The sequence below is a fragment of the Lissotriton helveticus genome, chromosome 2_1, assembly GCF_964261635.1.
Source record: "Lissotriton helveticus chromosome 2_1, aLisHel1.1, whole genome shotgun sequence".
In the NCBI taxonomy this organism is placed as follows: domain Eukaryota; kingdom Metazoa; phylum Chordata; class Amphibia; order Caudata; family Salamandridae; genus Lissotriton; species Lissotriton helveticus.
This window is the reverse complement of record NC_136059.1, coordinates 694,728,940-694,747,497: the sequence shown is the minus strand read 5'-3', so window position 1 is coordinate 694,747,497 and position 18,558 is coordinate 694,728,940. Positions and strand designations below refer to the sequence as shown.

At 45.8% G+C, this 18,558-nt stretch overlaps 1 protein-coding gene across 1 annotated transcript in view; it reads left to right on the top strand.

The window, feature by feature from the left end:
- SKIC3 (SKI3 subunit of superkiller complex) overlaps window positions 1-18,558 on the top strand; it is a 1,397,627-nt gene that overhangs the window by 211,317 nt on the left and 1,167,752 nt on the right. The window lies entirely within an intron of this gene.

Genomic DNA, 18,558 nt, shown 5'->3' with positions numbered 1-18,558 from the left:
ATAGAGAACACCAGTTGAGTGCATCCTTCCTTCTTGAAGTACTATTTACCAACTGTTAGTGGTAATCGTGGTTCAAAGAGGAGTTGGAGTGCACAAGAATATACAGGTTAAATAATAATGTGTTATGCCAACATTCACATACAAAGGAACAGTGCGCATGCTAGAAGCATAATGTTCGCGTGTAATGCAGTGGCGCAAGCCTGTGGTACATGTACCCTGTGTAATCAGCTCACTACAGACCCCCAAAAGCCAACGCCACGTGTCTGTAGGGCAGCGCTGCCCGCTGGCTCAGACCTTCAGCATGGTCCAGCAGGTCCTTAAAATGAGACCGAGATGTGATTGAATGAGGTCAGAGATCACATCATAAACGCACGGCAACATCGCTTATTCGCACCTGCGCTCCCAGGCTGATGCACACCACCCCTCCCGCCGCACCGCGCTCAATTGCAGCCCCTGTGCACCCAGGCCCCACTGCTCACATGCTGTTGTTGTTATGTGTCCAAACATGACGGCCAGGAGGGTTTACAATTCAAATCGAGTTTTGATTGCCTGGATGGTGTACACCTCCATGATCTCTTTTTTTTTATTGCGCATTGTGATATGCAAGGTGGATGCGGCCAGATCACCTGAGGCAGTGTGGAAGAAATGGGACATGTGGCGTCGTCGTTATCCTATTTATACGTACGCAAAGTGGGCTGGGCTTGTGTACGCCAGGCCAGCGTAGGGGCGTGAATAATTATTCTGGGGACCTGGGCGTTGTTCAGTTCCTGCCTGGCCAGGAACTGTACTTGTGTGTGTCCCTCTTGCAGTTTTGAAGTCGCACAATCCACAATTTACATGAATGTAGCATGTACCGGGAGGGCGGCAACTATCGCTAATGAGATGCTGTCAGAAATCTTTCAATAGCCAACATCACATGTCGTTGTCAAGCTTGTGGATATGGTGTGCGGTATTATTGAAAGTGTTGCTATCACGAAGCACACACATTTGAATGTGCTCGGATGGAGGGAGGATCAGCAGTGAGGCTACGTCATACACAGTGATAACGCTCATTACAGTCCAACAATGCATGTCAAACGTGAATCTGAAAGTCTCACATATGATAGAGCCCACCTGACTATCTCAGGGTTGTTAGTATAGCGCCCTCCGGGGCCCGCTAAGAAATTTTAGTCAGCCCTCATGGAAGCCACCTGCATGCTTGCTATGGGCACAGCTAATTTCAGCATCCTGGGTGACCTTAATCTACACTTTGATCTTGTGCAAGATATGGAAATCTGCAGTCTGCTTGCTGATCTGGCAGCCTGCCAATTAAATCAATTGGTCTCCGGGCCTACCCATTTAGCTGGCCATTTGCTGGACCCTATCTTTTCTAATATTCCTTTTGCGAATGGGGAGACACCTAAACCTGTAGCCTGGTCTGACCATTCCTTGGTATCCATGTCTTTTCCTACCTCTGAGCTCCCTGACAAGGCTGCTCAGTTGCCTGTTTTTAGGCATCCTTGGCGTAAATTGAAACTGGAGGACTTTCATGCCCTCCTCGTTGCTAATCCGCTGGAACTGTGCAATGAGGCTGACGCGGGCTATAGATCTTTTTGTAATTGGATTGTCCAAACATTGGACTCCTTCATTCCAACCAGATGGTCCAAAGCCGTGTTTTGGACTCTAGCCCTTGGTTCAGCGACTCCTTGACTACGCTGCACAAAATGTGTAAGAAACTGGAGCGCTCTTGGAGAATGGAATATGATCCTGCGGCTAAAAAGTGGTATTTGGCGCCATTAAAAACTATCATAGATCCATCTGCACTGCTCGAGCGGCCTACTATGCTAATGAAATCAAGCTCAGCCCTAATCCAGCCGAATGTATTTTTAAGATTCTCAAGGACTTCAGAGTAAGGAAAAATTCCACCACTTCTGTGATCCCAACTGAACAACAGTGTTGAGGACCTGGCAATATTTTTTGTCAATAAAGTGGATACCACCTATCGGTCCTTCCTACAAGGGTCTTCCCCTTCTGTTGATCTTTGCGGATCTCATTTATCGCACTTACTGACAGCTATTCCTAGTATTATGCAGGAAGAGTTTACTTTACTGAGCAGGAGAGTTAAATCTGGATCCCTGGCTGATCCTTTAAACCCTGCCCAGTTTAGGAACTTGCTCTCTCTCTCTTCCTAGTCTCTTTGTGCCAGGTTGTTAACATCTCTTTCTGTACTGCTGTGGTCCCAGTGCTGTGGAAACAAGCGAGGTTATCTCCAATACTTAAAAAAACGTCGCTTGACCCGGCCTAATTGGAACATTTTCGGCCTATTTCCCTTCTTCCTTGGGTGGCTATGATTGCGGAGGCTCACGTCAATAACATACTAACGAGGTTCCTGAACACCAATAGCATCCTATATCCCCCAGCAGAATGGTTTCCGCTCCGGCCACAGCACGGAGACTTCCCTCATGGCTGTAACAGAACATCTGTGGACCATCCTTGACTCCGGTCATATGGCGGCACTGATCTTGCTGGATCTGAGTGCCGCTTTTGACACGTTCTCTCATGAGATTCTGTTGCAGCGTCTGGAGGCAGCGGGTGTTGTGGGCCTAGCGCTGGAATGGTTAAGATCGTTCTTGACAGAGAATTCATTCCGAGTGTCGGCTCACCCGTTTCTTTCTCAGGCCCATGCCATTGGTCAGGGTGTATCTCAGGGTTCGGCGCTGAGCCCCGTGTTGTTTAATCTATATGTTCATCCTCTTGCAACGGTGGCCAGGAAAAAGGGCCTCACCATGGTTTCACATGCAGATGATACGCAATTGGTTGTGGCCCTATCTGATGATTCCACGCAGGACGCGGCTAGGTTTAGGAGCGGCTTGGCTGCCGTTGCAGAATGTATGACTACAAATTGCCTCCAACTGAATGCTAACAAAACAGAGGTAATGCTGGTAGGGAAGGACAGGAGTCTTTGGAGTGAGCAATGGTGGCCAACGGCTCTGAATAGTGCTCCCACCCCTAATTTGGTGGTCAAGAACCTGGGGGTATGGATGGATTCTTCCCTCAGTTTCCAAGAGCACACAAAAAAAGTTTCTGGCACCTGCTTTGGGCTACTTTGGGGATTTAGGATGTTACTGAGGTTTTTTGACCCTCCTACGCGCCAGCTGATTGTTCAATCTGCTATTCTATCTCGACTAGACTATGCTAGTTCGCTCCTCTTGGTGGCGAATCAGGCTGAGGTCATGCGTTTGCAGAGTGTTCAAAACGATTCTGCTAGAGCCCTGTAGGGGCTCCTGCGTAAGTGCCCCTCTACGGATGCCATCCGGACACTGCATTGGCTACCCATGGCCAAACTGATCCAATTTAAGGCTCTCTGCTTGTCTTTTAAGATTTTTAGGCTTACTTCGCCTGGCCTCTTAGTCAACTTGTTAGCCCCGTATGTTCCAACTTGCCAGCTGCGCACCTGGTCAGAGTCCCACTAGTGAAGTGTTTTTGGGTCGGTGGTCGTTCTTTCCGCTACTTAGCAGCTAAGCTATGGAACTCCTTGCCTCTCCAGATTCGTTGCTTGGACCGCCTGCTGGATTTCACGAAAGCGATCAAAACTTTTCTCTTTCCTTCAGTTTAGTCTTTCATGGCTTTGCTGTATGTTGTTGTGTTTTCTGGTTTGGTCCCTAGCCTCTTGGTTCTTTCTGACGCTGGCAGCGCCAGGACGCCTGTTTGCTGAGGAAGCTGTGCGCTATATAAAATCAGCTAACATAACATAACATGATACACTACTATACTGGTAAAGCCTGACAACAGAGCATACTGCAACACAAATCTACACATTACTCTTTACTGTTTATCACATGTGATCTTGGATGTGCACTCTGCCCGTGGCTGATGATACCCCTTCGAGCCACCAATACCCAGGCCGAAAGGCAGCACAATAATGCGCGCACACACACACACCCACCAGGGGCATCGTGTAACACACATTTGTTTTTTGATGTAACGTTTCAGATGTATGGCCATCACACGTGGGAGGCTACAGTAGAGACCATGAATATTGATCAAGATGATCGTTGCATGTTGTGTGTAGTATTGGATATGTTTACACAGCAAAAGACTTTTCAAAAAAGCTTTCTAAGCAGAAGAGGTGTCTCTCATCAAACGCTGTACAGTGCATGACTAAAATGGGTGGGGTCCTCCAACTGTTACAATGGGAAATGTTATGAACCAATCAAATGCTTTTTTTTAAGGTCACATGGCAATCGCGCACCGAGCGCGCAAAGAGTCCGCTCCGACGCAATTTAGAAGAAAATATATTTACCATAATATAAGTTTATTACTGTTAGAAATATACAAATGTTTATAATATTTTAGATTATCTCTTGCTCTCATATACACTTTAAAGTTATTTATATATAGTTTTGAGACCTAAAAAATGAGGGAATGGCGTACCCGGCGTGACACCATACGTCTATGACGTAACACATGGCCTGGCAGCATGCACTCGTCGCATACGCAACGTGCAGCGGGCACAACCCCATACGTACATGACGTAACACGTGGCTTGGTACTGCGTACGCATCGCATACCAAAGTAGCAGCTGGCGCCACCTCATACGTATATGATGATACGCGGTGCCCCAAGCCCATTGGATACAAAATAAGCATCATTTACACGTTTAGCAATATGGCGGATAGGATTTGAATGCTGATGGAGCTTGGTACACTATCGATACGGGACTCCAGTTTTTAAATATATGCTGTGGAATGCAGCATTCATTGAAAGAGGAAAAAATTAGGAGAAATGAAAACAATTCTCCTCGTTGCGCCTTGCTACACCAACTCTAGGATGGGGCAGCATTCACACATCTCCAGATTTACGATTTCTCATAAATCTGGAGATGTGTCTTGTTCTATGGGTGTTGCGTGGGAACACCCACAGCAACACCTATCGAACGCCCCTTCAACGCAAAGTTCTGTGTATGAAGGGCTTATATTTACAAGGAGAGGAAAAACCATGCATTTATTTTTGCGGGTTTATAACGCGCTAGGATCACCTCCCAAAGGAGTATCTCCGCGCCTTTGGCATCCTTCCTGCACATAGACAGTGAGTACATGTCCTATCTAATAGTTTTGAAATAAAAAGGTTTTTAATTGTTTCCTAAACGGAAGATATTCCTTACAGAGTCTTAAGGAAACTGGGAGGCTGTTCCACAGCGTTGGACCCGCAATTGAGAGGGCTCTACCACCCTGTCTAGTCTTTTTTGCTCTCGGGACCTGCAGCAGAGCTTGTTCACTGGATCTTAAGGATCGCAAAGGTTTATAGGGGAGAAATTTATTAAACAAATACCCAGGGCCTTTCTTGTGAAGACACTTGTGTATTATGCAACAAGTCTTGTACTTCACCCTTTGCTTGACCGGAAGCCAATGCAGGGTGTTCAAGAGGGGTTTGGAGGGGGTGCGAGGGGGCTGGTTTAGAACAAGGCGGGCCGCAGTATTTTGGACCACCTGCAATCTGGCAATTACTCCCTCATTAGCTGATAGAAGCAGCCCATTACAGTAGTCTAAACGACTCAACACCAAGGCCTGCACTAGCGTCCTCCTGGTAGAGTCAGGGAGCAAGGGAAACACTTTCCTTAACATTCCGATGACATGGAAACAGGAGCCCACCACTTGATTGCTATGTTGCTTCAAGGACAACTCCTGGTCCAACCTCACACCGAGATTTTTTACCACCTGTTTAGGCTCTGGGACTGGTCCCAAATCCTGTGGCCACCAATCTGGGGACCACAGGAGTTTGCATGGCGGCTTTTCCTCTACTTATATATGAAGGAGTGCCTGGCGCCATCACTATGTTAAAAAAAGAGCCGTACTGGTGCCCCAGGGTGCTTGTAAATCTGCCCTATTAAGTATTGGCAGACTGATACAATAAGAACATAGTGCTGGATGGGTGATTGAAGAATTGCATGAAACTGACAGGAGGTATCCAACTCTGCATGGTTACTACTTCAGTATTTAATGGAGTGGACCAATAGTATGTATCTGCTTAGAGATTTGTAGGGATTATGCACAAAATATTTTATGTGTACTTGTGTTGGTGCCTAGGTCATTTTATAAGAATACCACTAGTAACTGGAATGATGACAGTGCTGCAAACAGAGCGAACACTTAATTTATAAGTGCTTACGTATTGGTGGAGTGATAGGATAAGTAGATAGGTGATTAAAGAAGTGCTTGGGACAAACTAGATGATTCGTACACTGCATGGCTACTAACTGGGTATTTAGAAGAGTGTATCAATAGTATGTAGCTAGTTAGAGGTCTGCTTGGATAGTGCACAAAATATCATAGCTGTATTTGTGTTAGTACCTAGACCATTCCATGAGTTAATGACTAGTAACTGTTAGAAATGGCCCTTTTTGCAGGGTCATCCCTAACCTTTTTGCCTTCCTCCTGGATTTTTCCTGACCTGTTTATGTTGGCTTTATGACTCTGGGCACTTTACCACTGCTGATCAGTGCTAAAGTGCATATGCTCTCCCTGTGTAAATATGACTGTGAATTGGTATATCCCTGATTGGCTTATTTGGGTTACCTGTTAGTCCCTAGTAGTGTGGCCTGTGTGTGTACGGGCTGGTAACCCAAATGCTGCTGGTGGGCCTGCAGCGCTGGTTTGCGCCACCCACAGAAGCGCTTGTGAAGTGTACCTCAGACCTGCCACTGCAGTGTCTGTGTGCAGTCCAGAACTGCCATCTTGGCTGTGAAGTGCCCACACTTCCCAGCCCCTGTACCTTCCCATGGCATCATATCAGTCACCCCTATGGCAGGGTTCATTGTGTGTGTAAGATAGGACATGGCTTGATATGTGTAGCACCCAATTTCGTTTTTCACTACTGCAAGGCTATCTGTTCTCCATAGGCTAGAATATACAGTTTGATTATTACATTTTATAATCCTAACTGACCCAAGGAACATGGTAGAAAAACGAATTTAGGATGCCTGAGCTCAGAATATTAAAATACATCTTTTAGTAAAGGTTATTTTTCTATTCTGTATTTGAAAATACAACTTTTAAAATTTTCTTGCCTAAGCCTTCCAGTGTGCTCTGCTGTTATGTGTATTGGCTGTCTGGGTTTAGAGGGGCAAGGCAGGCTGTCAGACCTGGGTTGAATAGAGAGATCTGTATTGGGGAGGGGTAGCTCCTTGACCTGACTAGGGCTGTGCCTGGCAAGGTGAATGCTGGCTCCAACTCCTACTGTGCATCTGATGGCAGACTACCTCTTTCTGAAAGGAAGGATGCAGCCTGGTAAACAAAGTGCTCCAGGACTGAGCAGAACTGGTTTTGGCTGGGTTCAATGACTAGTGACTTTTTAGAACAAAGACTTTTGGGGTATAAATATCTGTGCCCAAACCCCTACATTTTGTATTGCTCCTGGATGTCAGGAAGAACCTCTGTCCGTGTAACTGAAGGAATCTGCAGGAGAGGACTGTCCTTGTGCTTGTGTGCTGTTTCTTGGATGGGCCTGCAGTAGTTTCCCCTGGACTTGGAAGAAGAGGGAAAAGTACTTTGAGAGAACTTTCATATCAACCTGCTAAAGCAATCACCCAAGGGCTAGAAGAGAGCTAGCCTCCTGCTGGAGTCTCAGGCACATCTGACTCCACCACCAGCCTCCTGATTCCTCCCAGCGAGGATTTCTATCTGCAGGTGAGGCTCCTGTGAGTTCCAGGGCTTCTAGTTCTACTACAGAGAAAAGAGTGCTGAAATCGTCGCTAACGCCCGTTTGCGAGCCGCCACAGCTGAAGAGCGTAAGAAAAATCACTGCGCTGCTGCCGCCGAGCACTCTCAAACCAAAAATCATCGAATCGCACGCTTGCGGTCCACAAAGTGCTTGCTAACACCCAAACATCATCGCATCGCATGGTTGCGGGCTGTCGAGAGCTCGCTAACCCCGGATCATCGCATCGAGATCGTCGAATCACGACATCGCAGTGCTGACGCCGTGCGTCTGCTATCTTGATCGCATCACACCTGGATCGTCGCTCCCTCGCGGAGCGCCATTTCTTCACATCGCAGCAGGGTCGCACACACCACAGGCGCATCATCCCCCCTTGCGGTAAGGATTCAACGCATCGCTGGCCTAGCATGAAGAAGTTTGTCGCTTTGTCCCGCACGCATCCGCAGACAGGCGCATCATCCTCCCTTGCGGCAAGGATTCATCGCATCGCCGGCCTCGCATGAGGAAAATCATCGCTAAAGCTCGTTTGCGACATTTTGTTTGTCTTGCTACGAAATCCAGGTACTTTGTAAGTAAAAGGGTCGCAGAGACCACTGCCTTGAACTGAAGTCCTATTTGCACACTTTGAACTATTTTTATAGAATTTCAAGAATAACTCTGTTTTGCAGTATTGTGGCTTTTTAATCTTATTGGTCTTGTGTTAAGTCTATATATAAAGATACTTATTTTTTATAACTACTTGTGTGGTGTCCCTTTGTAGTGTTCCTCACTGTGTTACTGTGAATGATCATAAATGCTTTACACACTGCCTCTGAGATAAGCCTAGCTGCTCGTGCTACGTTACCAAAGGGTTGAGCAGGGGTTATCAAAGGGTGTAGGCCCCTTACTCTGACTTAGGAAGAAGGGTCCCTACTTGGACAGTGGCCAGCCATTGCCAACTAGAGACCCCCATTTCTAACAGTAACTATAATAATTACAGTATTACAAACAGAGTGTATAGTGAATTTATAAGTGCTTATGTATTGGTGGAGTAATAGGATAAGTAGATAGTGCTGGATGGGAGATTGGAGAAATGTATGGGACAGACAGTAGGATTCCTACACTGCATAGGTACTAACTGGGTATTTAGAAGAGCGTATCAATAGTTTGTAGCAGGTTAGAGGTGTGCATGCATATTGTACAAAATATTGTACCTGCACTTGTGTTAGTGACTACGCCATTCCTTAAGTATACGACTAATAACTGGAGTAATTTCAGTGTTGCAAAGAAAGTGGCTGCTGAATTTATAAGTGCTTAGGTATTGGTGTAGTGATAGGATACCTAGATAGTGCTGGATGGGTGAATGGAGAAGCGCATGGGACAGACAGAAGGATTCCTAGACTGCATAGGTACTAACTGGGTATTTAGAAGAGCGTATCAATACTATGTAGCTGGTTAGAGGTCTGCATGCATAGTGCACAGAAGATTGTAGCTGTACTAGTATTGGTGTGTCTATGGTTTCGAGAATGGTAGTCTGTATTTTAGGGTGTGAGGCGGTGCATCCGATGATCACGCGGATGATATCATCAGTGATGTCATTTGAGATGTCATCAGTGATGTCACTGACAATGTCATGAGTGATGTAATATGTGACGTCATCAGCAGTGCATTGCGGGGATGCAAGTTATAGTTAGCACAACCAACTATAATGGCCGAATTTCTCTTGTTTTGTACGAGTGAAATGTCCAACTAACTATGACGTCCATGAAACCTGTGGCTTTTCCAGGGAATTTCTGAGGTTTTTTAAATGCTTATTTCTAACTATAATGTCCCTGAAACTTGTGTTTTTTTCAGTGAATTTTATATGTATGTATTTAATCTCCTCTCACTCTTACAAGGAAGGAATCAGCACTCAGGTTGTAGTTTGGAAGTACTTAATCTGCAAAGGGCGTGATCCACGCGTTTCGGCTCGTCCAAACCTTGATAACGATACAAGATGTCATTGTAGCATCCTTATTTAAATGTACAAATGCCTATAGTTGCCAACATTAACAAAGGATTACATATTACTGTAATCCAAAAAGCTGGAGACCATATTGGCCTGGTCACGATGTGAAAATTCAGGAATTGATACAATAATGAAAAGAAAACAAGTGTTGATATGCACACAATGTCATTTCAGCATATCTTGCCCCGTGACCGCCATACCTGTATGTTCGTCAACTTAACTTATTCATAATAAACATACTTAGGCTTACAAACATCAACATAAACAATGGACTACACATTACTTTAAAGTGAAAGGCTATCAGCCATATTAATCTAGGCACGTTGCTTATTATAATGGTTCTTACACGAAAAAAAAGAAAAAAAAGGGGTGTTAATATACACACACTATCCCTAAATAAAGTTCTAGCGATTATAGTTCCATTCTATTCACAGCTCATTTGAGATGTCATGAGTGATGTCATGATTGATGTAACTGACCATGTCATGAATGATGTAATGTCTAAGGTCATTAGCAGTACATTGCGGGGGCATAAGTTTATAGTTTGCTCAGGTAACTATAACTGCTGAATTTCACTGGTTGTGTATGAGTGAAATCTGAGTCTAACTATACCGTCCCTGTAATATTTGTTTTTTTCAGCAAATTTCTAGTTATTTTTTTTAACGTTAAGTACGATGCATATCACAATGGATGGTGTGGGGTTGGAAGCAGGGCCTGGCATTGTGATGGCACCACCCAAGCTTGCTGCTCCTGCCTTCCTTTATCCTAGCCATCCATTGTCCAAGTCCATGTCCCTGGTCCCTTATTACAGCCCTGTGTGGCCGTTGTTCTGCCACTGGCCTTCCTGCCTTCTCTGAACAGTTAGCCTGCTGCCCCATCCACCTCCTCTCTAACCTCTGTTTTCTGAATCTATGGACTAGCCTCCTCCCTCCTGCCATGCATGGTCTGATGTGCTGCCACTGCCCTCCATTTAGCATGATTTACCAGTCCACTCCTCCTGCCCTACATTGCCCAATTCTATGCCCCATCATTGACCTCCTGCTTAGCTTATGTGCTTAGCTTGGTGCCCCTATTCTCCTTCTCCCTGCCCTCCGATGTCTGTGTGCATGCCCCTGCGCCATCCTTTTTGCCCACCATGTTCCATGGACCTGCCATTCCTATCTACTCTGAGTGTTTTGTTGAGCTGCCACTCTCCTCCTACCTGCCTAGCATTGTCAGATGACTGTAACCTGTCCCTGCCACCCTGTCTGTCCACATTCCATGCCCCTATCCCCTTTCTCCTGTCCCCCATGGTCCATTTTACTTCCACACCCTTCTGCCCTCCCTGGTCTGTTGTGCTGCAACTGCTCCTCCTGCCTGCCCCGCGTGGTCTGTTTTAAGGCCCCTTCCCCTGAACTCTCTTATCTGTGCCTAGGTCCTGACCCTCCCTTCTAACCTCCATGGTCCTTTGTGCATGCCCCTGCACCCTCCTTCTTGCCCATCATAGCCATTGTGCTGCCACTAACCCTCCCGCTTGCCATGCATGGACTTCTGTGCTGCCGCGGCTGCTCCCACCTTCCCTGTGTGGTCAGCTAACTGCCCCTGACCCCCTCCCACCTTCCCTCCATGGTCTGTGTGTATGCCATTTCAGTTTCACTGTTGCCCTCCATGGTGTGTCTTGCTTCTAGTGCCCATCCTGCCTGACCTCTATGGTCATCTTGCTGCTCCTGCCCTGCCCCGCACCCTTGCCCCCAGCCCTCTGTTTCCATGTGCAGGCCCCTATTACATCCCTCCTGGCTTGTCTGTTCCATTGTAATGCCCCTGATCCATCCCTCCTGCCCTTTAGGGTCCGTTATGCTGCAGCTTTCTCTCCAGTCTGTCCATTATGGTCAGCTAGCTACCATTGCCTATTTCCCCTCTGTTCTCTGTTGTCCATGTGCATGGTCCTGTCCTCTCCCTTTTGCTTTCAATGGATTGTTGTGATGCACTCCCGTACCGCATGCCCTGTGTGGTGTATTGTGCTGCAGCAAACCCTGATGCCTGCCCTGTAGGGTCAGTTTGGTGCACCTCTCCATGTCCCTCCTGTTCTCTGTTATCCGAGTCCTTTTCCCTACCCCAATTCCTCCTGCCTTCCATGAACCAATGTACCATACTTGCTAACATTTTGAACTTGGTAAGAGGGAGATTTTGAAAAAGAAACTGGGGTATTGATTTTCCCCTTTGACTTACATTAAAAAAGAGGAGATTGAAGACAGGGGACAGCTCAAATAAAGCCCATTTGGGCTTAAAAACATTGGACGTTTCCTGGCTGAATCGGATCTGTTGGCATGCATGGTTGTACTACCGCTGCCTCTTCCTTCTGCCCACAATGGTCTATTATATTGCCACAGCCTCTCTTGCCAGTTTTGTATTGTTGGTTTGTTGCCCCTGCCCCCCTTTCCACTGCCCTCCATAGTCTGTTGTGCTGCCACTGCCCTTCCTGCCTGCCCAGTGTGGTCAAATTGTTGCCTCTGCACCCTCCTACCTGCCTTCAATTTTCAGAGTCCGTGCCCCCTGGCCTCTGCCTATCAACAGTATATTAATGAACAACTGGTTTGCTAACATTCTATATTTATTACAAAAGTGTGGAAAGCCTGACGTCATCTTGATGTAATCAAAACTGTAATACCTACAGCATTTCCTTTAGAAATTACATAAATGAGTCTTATTTGCATCAAATTTATGGTTAGTGCTCTAAAAACTAAAATGAGGACATATTTTCTCAGTTTACAAATAGCGACAAAGCACTTTTAAATTATTTGTTATCTTTGTTTTTTTACCCAGTTGAACACTTGATTAAATGTTGCACTTAGGGGAGAGGATGTGGTGTTACTTCCAGAGCTGCAGACTTTGCAACTGGGGAACCAGGTTGGATGAAGTTGCTGCTTCAGCTCGACAATCTGTGATTCTGGTCAAATCACTTATCTCACGATGTCTAAAACCAAAATGAATTTGTTCTTGTGTGATGTAACCAATGCTAATGTAAAGCACTCCAATACCTGACAAGTCTGCACTATATCAAACTGCAAAAACACAAAAAATAAAAAGTGTTTTGCACACTTTTGGGCTGCATCTGGGTGATATTTGTGCTACATTTGTGCTCTTTTGTCTCTTGTGGCCATCTTGGGAGATTTATTTGTTATGAAGTTTCCTAATTTCCTCATTTACTGCAGTCTCCTCAGTAGGAAATGCTTTCAGTTTTTTACTTTGATTCCATCAAGAATGTATTCAGATAGGTCACACATTTGCCTTAAATTCTGAATGTTAGCACTCTAGTTGCTCATTAGATCACTGTAGTAAAGCTACTGGTCACCACGGAAGTCTGCTGCTGATATTCAAAGTGCATGTTTCAGTCTGCATGTCAGAATTTCTTAATGAAATAGAAGAGGATTTGAGAAGTCACTCAAATTGTGCCCTAATTTTTCTTTCTGCAGCACTAATCATAATTTCTATGGCAAAATGATCCCCCTCATTTTGTTCCTTTGCCAATTAAATGTTTTAAGTGTTACCACTTTATTCCAATCAAGATGGCTTCAGGTGTGCCATACTTGTGTCATAAGTAAGACTGTTAGTGCTCTAGTTGTTCTTTAGAACACTCTGGGACATTCTGTCATTGGGCTATACTTGGGCTACATCTGGGTGATATTTGTTTTACATTTGGGCTCTTTTGTCTCTGGTGGCCATCTTGGGAGACTTATTTGTTATGAAGTTTCCTAATTTCCTCATTTACTACAGTCTCCTCAGTAGGAAATACTTTCAGTTTTTTACTTTGATTCCATCCAGAAGGCATTCAGATGTGTCACACATTTGCCATACATTCAGAATGTTAGCACGTTAGTTGCTTATTAGATCACTGTTGTAAAGCGATTGCTCACCAGGGAAGTCTGCTGCTGGTATTGAAAGTGCATGTTTCAGTCTGCATGTCAGAATTATTTAATGAAATAGAAGAGGATTTGAGAAGTCGTTCAAAATGTGCCCTAATTTTTCTTTCTGCAGTACTAATCATACTTTCTATGGCAAAATGCACCCCCTCCTTTTGTTCCTTTTCAAATTAAATATTATAAGAGTTACCACTTTATTCCAGTCATGATGGCTTCATTTGTGCAATACGTTTGTCTGCAGTAGAACACAAAGGAATCAACTGATAGTATCTGCCCTTGTTGGATGTACATGTTTTACTGAGAATGTCAGACTTCATTCGCACATGACTGAGTGTTAATGTGAATTTACAGAAAATATACTCTCAGTTTAGCTTATAGATTACCTTCCAAACCTCTGTGGGAAAAACATGAGAAAATAGTTTTCTCTCAAAAATGATTCGTGATATCCCAGAAGAAGGCTTTTTCACATGGTAAAATCACCTTAGACGCACACCACAATTCCTAAAATGAGTATGGTACCATCAACAAATGATTGTAATATAACTAAAGTCTTAAAACCTTCTATTAACTGCAATGCTTTTGAATGAGGTGTGATCATGTATATTGGTCCCAAGACGGCTGCCAACACTTCTTGGATGAAGTGCTGACAGCCAATCAGATCTCACGATGAGATGTGTGGTTAGGCTCAGCCCAGAAATATATATTTCTTTTTCCATTAATATTTAAAATAAACTACTGGACGGATTTACACCATTTAACAAAAAAGGCTCTTTCTGAACCAAGGTCTACCTTTTTTCCAAATTTGGTGTAATTCCGTTCAGCAGTTCGGCAGTAGCCGTGTCTAAAGTTTCCCACGGAAAATTGCATGGAGAAAACACGTTTTGGAACCCCCCTTTTTTCTCGGCCCCCGCTTGCCGAATCACCCCGAAACTTTCTAAATAGGAGCGGGCCGAAGCGGGCCATATGTTTTGAAACTTACACGAAGATTCGGCAATCGGCGCCAAAGTTATTGGGAATAGATTGTTGCTATTTTCCTATGGCAAGTAGGTCCTAACTAGAACTACCTACTGGCGACCACCAGTAGGTAATATAAATATATATATAAACTGTAGGAAGGTAGATCCCTGACTATGGTTGCCCCCAACTTTTTTGCCTGGTGTTTTGCTGGTTTTCTGACTTAGTTGACCTGGGGCCCTGCTATTCAGGACCCCAGGCCTACTGCTCTCTCTGTAAAATGGATTCCATGTACCTTAGGTACATATCTAATTGGATACTGAGTCACCTTATCAGTCCCTGTACAGTGTACCTTAGGTACCCAGGGCATAGGTGTACCCAGGGCCTACCAGGGGCTGCAGCATGTATTATGCCACCCCTGGCTGGCCATCCAAATCTGACACAACTGGCTGCACGACAGCTGGGGCAAGGTGGTGTAATCACCCTTTGCTTTAGATATAGTATTCCTATATCTAAACCTAAATGGGCACACAGATCTCCTATCAGTCACTCCTATGGCAGGCCTTGACAATCCTGAAGGCAGAGTGCTTGGAATCGTGTGAGATAGTGCTCTGGCATGAGCTGAGCCTGTCTGCGGCTTTCGGGATCTATCCCTTAGCCGTTTCCATGATAACGCATACCATATACTCTTAAGTGCATTATAATCCTCGCGGTTATATGCCAACTCTGGTATCGCTTTATCAAAACATGTCGAGTAAGGTGTCTTACGAATTGGAATACTAACCCCTCGCCAATTCTGGCGACGGGGTTAGCATTCCACCCTTCTAGAGGGACACGACATGTATGTAACCTGTAACCCCGGTTAAAGTCAGACATAGCCTCAGCTCCACAAGATGGATGCTGCCACCGAGACACAAGTCTGCCCCCCTGCTGCTGGGAGTCCTCCCAGCGCAGGAGGCAAGGACAAAGGGTTTCCTGCCAGGGGCGGTGCCAGCACCGTCCCAGACAGGATTTTGTGTATCCTAGGTAGGCAGGGCTTTAGAGGAAGGTGACTGCAAGTGGCACCCCGGTGCTCACTGTGCATAGGCCGGCTTGAACCAGTTCCAGGGGCACTCCAGCCCCTGATCTGGGGAAAGCCCGCCAAAGGAGAGGGGTGTAACCACCCCCCTCCTAGTCCCACCCATAGGGCAGGACTTAGTCGCGTGCCAGCCCCTTTTTGCAGGGTAAAGGTAGGAACTGGCCCCCTTCCAAACTAGATCATCTTTGAATCCTGAACCGACTTTCCACGAAAGGAACTCAAGACTCTTCTCAAGATTTCTCCCTTGTGACTAAGGAGTAGTCACCCTGCAGCAGCAGGCACCATCCAAGCATCGCGGTTTGCTGTAAGTCTCTCCTCCGGATCAAGACTGCCCCAGCACGACGAGAACCGGCTTCCCTGGCACCTCTGACCTCAACCTACATCATCAGCCCAGCTGTGATCCGTGGGTGCGACGAGACCTCGAGGGACCGGCCATCTTTAAAGACTGCACGACGCTTGTCCAGCACGACCACCGAGTGACCCTTGACTGAGTGCTTTGGGGTAAGAGAAGCCCCAACCCTGAGCAGCTCCAGCACCGAAGTTCAGCCCCCCTGCATCCACGAGATCTGCGTGGGGCCCTTCTGCTCTTTGCTGCTCACCGCGTTGTCCAGGTCGCTGGCCCGTTGGCTAGTGGCCCTCTGACGACGAATCTCAACGACAAACACCGCTGGTCTGGTTGCTCCAGACTGGCCCTTGCTCCCCTCCAACAGAGGAGCACCCTGGACCCTCCTGGTCCACTCCAGACGCCATTTTAAGTCCACCGCGTGGGCTTGCATTTGCCAAGACTTGTTGCCCCAATCCTGGGTCCAGCGACGTCGACAGCAAGTATCTTCGTGGGACAGCTCGCACCTCCATCCTGGTCGCCGACAACGCCTCCTGGTCCGAGAGACTGCAGAGCCCAGCAGCGCCCACTCACCTGGTCGAGGTGACTTCGTCCGGTGCCATCCTGGTGCCCACTTAATCACTGGCTAGTGATTCAGAACTTGGTCCCCTCTGCTTACAGGTCTTCTTCTTCCCTGATCCAGGCTTGGATCACCACGAACTTCTTCACTGGCCGCCTGCCAGCAACTTCTTTCTTCAGGCTCCTGGTTCTTCAACGAGGGTTTCCGACGCAACTTGAACCCTATGCAGCCGCAGCCCCTGGGCTAGGTAAACTGAGTACTCCGGTGCTCCAGCATAGTCCAACACCCTAAGTGTTCGGATCCACTCTTGTTTTCGACCCACCTAGTCGGGTTCGCCCGAGAACAGTAACTTTGTGATTGCTAGTATCCATAGACTTGTTCCCGCATTACGCGTGAGAGTTCCCACTCTGCACACGGCGTCCCTAGGCCCCCTGCTTCTAATCCAAGGGTTCAGCATTGTAGGCCTAGCGTTTCTACAGTCTAGAAAAGTATTACTTACCTGCTAGTAACTTCGCATTCCACTTCTTGTGTATATGGTTTTTCGTGCCCCTCGGGCATTTGTGTAAATTGTGCGACTTTAAGTATTTCTTTAAGAGTTTTGTTGTGTGCTTAGCTCCCTGTCTCATAAAGAGCCAGGGTAGTCTTGTTATAAATAAATATACTTTATTTTTCATAACAACTTGTGTGGTGTACTTTCACTTGGTGTTCAAGGGGTAATGTGATGGTAAAACAGCTGGCTTAACACGCCCTCTAGAGTCTTAGCCTTAGACTGCTCGTATCCATGCTACTAGGATAGCTGGTCTATAAGGTTGACTTACAACCAATCATCAATAAGGGTTGTCTGGACTGATACATAGTGATCACTAGAATAGTGAGCACTGCATATCAGGCCAACTTCTCACATATACCACGGAAACATTGGGATGCCATTAAATCCTTGAAAGATGATCCTGACATTGAAATAAAGCCATCAGATAAAGGGGGCAACATGGTCGTCTTTAACAAGCAACAGTATTACAGGGAGGCAATGCGACAGTTGGAAGACATAGAATGTTACACACCCATTCAATGCGAAGAATATGCAGTGTGTATTAACACATACCATCAACTATTAGGGAAATGGAGAGATGAGGGCATGCTAAGTGAAGATGAATATCTGTTCCTATATTGTGAAACACCAACCCTACCAACATTCTATCCTCTTCCAAAAATCCATAAGGACCGCCTTAACCCCACAGGAAGACCCATTGTTGCCTCCGTCAATAGTCTACTAGAGAATACTGCCATTTACATAGTCTGCTTCTTGACCTCGTTAGTAAAGGACCTGGCATCCTATATACAGGATACCTAAGATTTTTTTAAGACTAATTGAAGGAGTAATATGGGAAGAAGATATGCTCTTGATAACTCTAGACATCACCAGTCTATACACGTGCATCCTACACACAGATGGCCTTACAGCGGTCAAGTGGTTTTTCGAAAAAAGACACTTAAAATTCATGAACCACAATACTATGCTGCTGGACATGATATCTTTTTGTTTGCATAACAATATTTTTACGTTTGCAGGCCAGACTTACCGACAAAAACGGGGGACAGCTATGGGTACGTACTTCGCCCCAGTTACGCAAATTTATGTGTGGTTTGGTGGGAGAAGCACGTAGCCTGGGGAGATGAAAATGAACTGTGGTTGGACAAGATTACACTATGGTTACGGTATATTGATGACCTTTTTGTTGTCTGGCACGGCAGCCGCTCGTCTGCTGAGTATGTTGCCACGCTGAATAACAACAATTTAAATCTGGAATTCACTGGTCATATTAGCGATTCCTCAGTCAGTTATCTTGACTTAGAGGTGTACATAGAAAATCAAACACTACTGACACGTCTGTTTAGAATGCCGACGGCGAGGAATGCTGTTCTTTATGCGGGTGAAAATTGCAAAAAACACAGTTGATGGACAGAATGTAGAACAATGTCATACATTCACCCCAGTACAAGGATCTGGGCCTAAATCCATCGTTATTTTGCACTCCAATCCAC